We start from the raw sequence: 3,363 nt of genomic DNA on the forward strand, positions 1-3,363 counted from the left end.
AAATAGAATCATATTGATTACGAGACCCCGGAAGACTCGTAATGAAGTCCATATTGATCATCTTTCACTTCCACTTAGGCAACTCTATCTCTTGGGACATGCCACTAGATCTCAAGTGCTCAACCTTGACTTGATAACAAACTATACATTAAGAACCAAAATTTTTAACATCTCTTTTCATAATATTCCACTAGTAGATTTCCTTCAGGTCATGATACATCTTGGCTGAACCTGGATGTATAGTCTATTAGGACTCATAAGCTTCGGTCAAAATCCTTTCCCACAACCAATCTACATCAGGAACATATAACATTTATTGATACCTCAAGATGTCATCTCCCCCAATCTTGAATGCCATAACCTTTTGCTGACCCACGTCATCCTTAATCTGCATAAGTATGGGATCCAAAACCTATTTCTCTTTTACCTCACCACTAAGAGATGATTTAACCACTTCCTGAATAATTACTCTTCCATCCTCAGAGTCCAAGAGACGAACTCCCAATTTAAGACAGCCTATGAATGTCCTTCACCAACCTTCTTTTATCCTCCTCAATGTGAGATAAACTCCCCATTGACAACCTTCTAAGAGCATCAACAACAACATTAACTTTACCTGGATGATAGTGCAGACTCATGTTGTAATCCTTAAGTAGTTCAAGCCACCGCCTCTTCCTACGATTTAATTCCTTCTATGTAAACACGTGCTGTAAGCTCTTATGGTCAGAATAAATATATACATAGCACCCCATACAAATAATGGAGCCAAATATTAAATGCAAAAACCACAGCCACCACCGCTAGATCATGAGTTGGGTAATTCCTCTCATGCACCTTAAGCTGCCTGTAAGTATAGGCTACAACCTTACCACGACACATCAAAACACAGCCCATTCCCATACGAGATGCATCACAATACACGACAAACCCATTAGCATCCTCGGGCAAGGTCAAAACAGGCGCAACAGCCAACTTATCCTTCATAGATCTCATATAATACCCAGTCAAGCCCAAGAAGCTCCTAATGTCGGTTGGAGTTGTGGGTCGAGGCCATTTCTTAATTGCCTCAACTTTGTATGGATATAACTTGATCCCCTCACTAGAAACAACATACCCAAGAAAGGATACAACACTTAACCAAAATTCACACTTAGAAAATTTTGCATACAATTTCTGGTCCTTAAAAATCTTCAACATAATTTTGAGATGATTGATATGATTCTCCTCACTCCTAGAGTACACCAAGATGTCATCAACGAAAACTATAACAAATAAATCTAAAAATTGCCTAAAAACCTGATTCATAAGATACATAAAATCATCCGTAGCATTAGTCAACTCAAATGACATAACCAAAAACTTAAAATGGCCATACAGGGTTTGAAAAGTAGTCTTAGGAATATCAACCCCCCTAATTTTCAACTGATGATGGCCTGAACGTAGATCAATCTTAGAGAAACACTTAGCACCCTGAAGTCGATCAAAAAGGTCATCAATCCTAGGAAGAGGGTACTTTTTTTTCACTATAACCTTATTCAACTAATGATAGTCTATACACATCCGAAGAGACCCATCTTTCTTCCGCACGAAAAGCACAGGAGCACCCCATGGAGAAATACTAGGACAAATGAAACCCTTATCAAGAAGATCCTTTAAATTCTCCTTTAGTTCCTTTAGTTCAGCTGATACCATTCTATAACAAGGAATGAAAATGGGACGGGTATCCGGTAGAAGGTCAATTCCAAAATCTATTTCCCTGTTGAGAGGAATTTCAGGAAGATTATTGAGAAAGATATTTGGATATTCATTAACCGCAGGGACAGATTGCAAAGAGGGACCCTCAGAGTTAGAATTGTTAACCCAAACTAGATGATACAGGCACTCTTTGGGTATTATTTTTTAAGCTCTAAGATAGGAAAGAAACTTTCCTTTAGGTACTAAGGAACTCCCCTCTTATTCGACCACTGGTTCATTAGGAAAATGGAAACTGACGTTTCGGGTCCTACAATCAAGTGAAGCATAGCACGAATGGAGCCAATCTATCCCCAAAATTACGTCAAAATCCACCATATCAAGTTTTATTAAATTCACCAATGTCTCCCTATGAAGAATGATCACCACACAATGCTTATAGATTTTTCTAGCAACAATAGAATTGTCCACCGGTGTAGACACAGAAAAAGGGTCAAAAATATTTGCAGGACCAAAACATAAGTGTAAAGCCATATAAAAGGTCACACAATATAGGGTAGAACCCAGATCAAGCAAATAATAAACAACACGTGCAAAGAACTGTAACATACTAGTAACAACATCTAGGGATACCTCAGATTCCTAATGAGTAGCAAGTGCATAAAGATGATTTTAGCCACTGCCAGGACCTGAGGTGATACCTTTAGGTGCAGGAGCCGAGAAAGCAGCGATTGGGACCTTATTAGATCCGGTGGCAACTTTAGCTATCAGATAATTTTGTTGTAGATAACCAGGCTAATCACAATTAAAACACAAATTTCTCCCCTCCTAAAAATAACCATGGTGAAGTTGTCCTTAAAAACAACAAAGAGGATAAGGTGGGGCTGACTGAGCTCCACTGGCCAGATACTAGGCATCTTATTCCTTAGGACCACTGCTAGTCTGAAAATGACGATTACCTAATGGCTTAGGATAAGAAAAACTATTTATCGAATTAGAATTTCCATAATTCTTCTTCTTAGTCCACTACCTATCATTTCTCCTATTGTTTTGGTAATTCACACCCTGCTCTACATACTTGAATTTCTTACTTTGACTTTTTCTCATTTTTACCTACTTCTTTTTCTTATCCTCCACATATTGTATATACTGCCAGCCTGGATATATCCATATCATTATTCAACACCATAACTTTATACTCTAACACTAAGTTATGGGACAAACTAGAAGAAAATTTCCTTATTTGGGCCCTCATATTAGATACCAACTCCGGAGCATAATAGGGCAATTGTTGGAACTTTAGGTCATACTCCTTAATACTCATCTTACCCTGCTTTAAGTTTACAAAATCTTTGGCCTTAGCATCCTTCAAATCCCGAGGAAAGAAGTGATCAAGAAAAGTACCTGAAAAGTCATCCCATATTGTCAGCCTAATATCCTCACCGCTCATTCCTTCCCACTCTACATACTACAGGTAAGCCACATCTTTCAACTGATAAGAAGAAAACTCTACACCTTCTAAATCAATAGCATGCATAACCCTAAAAAATTTCCACATCTCATCCATTAACCCATGAGGATCCTCCTCAACCTTAAATATTGTAAAGGTTGGGGGATTCAACCTCATAAATTGGCCAGCACGAGTGACCTCAAATGAATTAGCAATAGAAC

This window comes from Capsicum annuum, chromosome 12, assembly GCF_002878395.1.
Source record: "Capsicum annuum cultivar UCD-10X-F1 chromosome 12, UCD10Xv1.1, whole genome shotgun sequence".
NCBI lineage: Eukaryota > Viridiplantae > Streptophyta > Magnoliopsida > Solanales > Solanaceae > Capsicum > Capsicum annuum.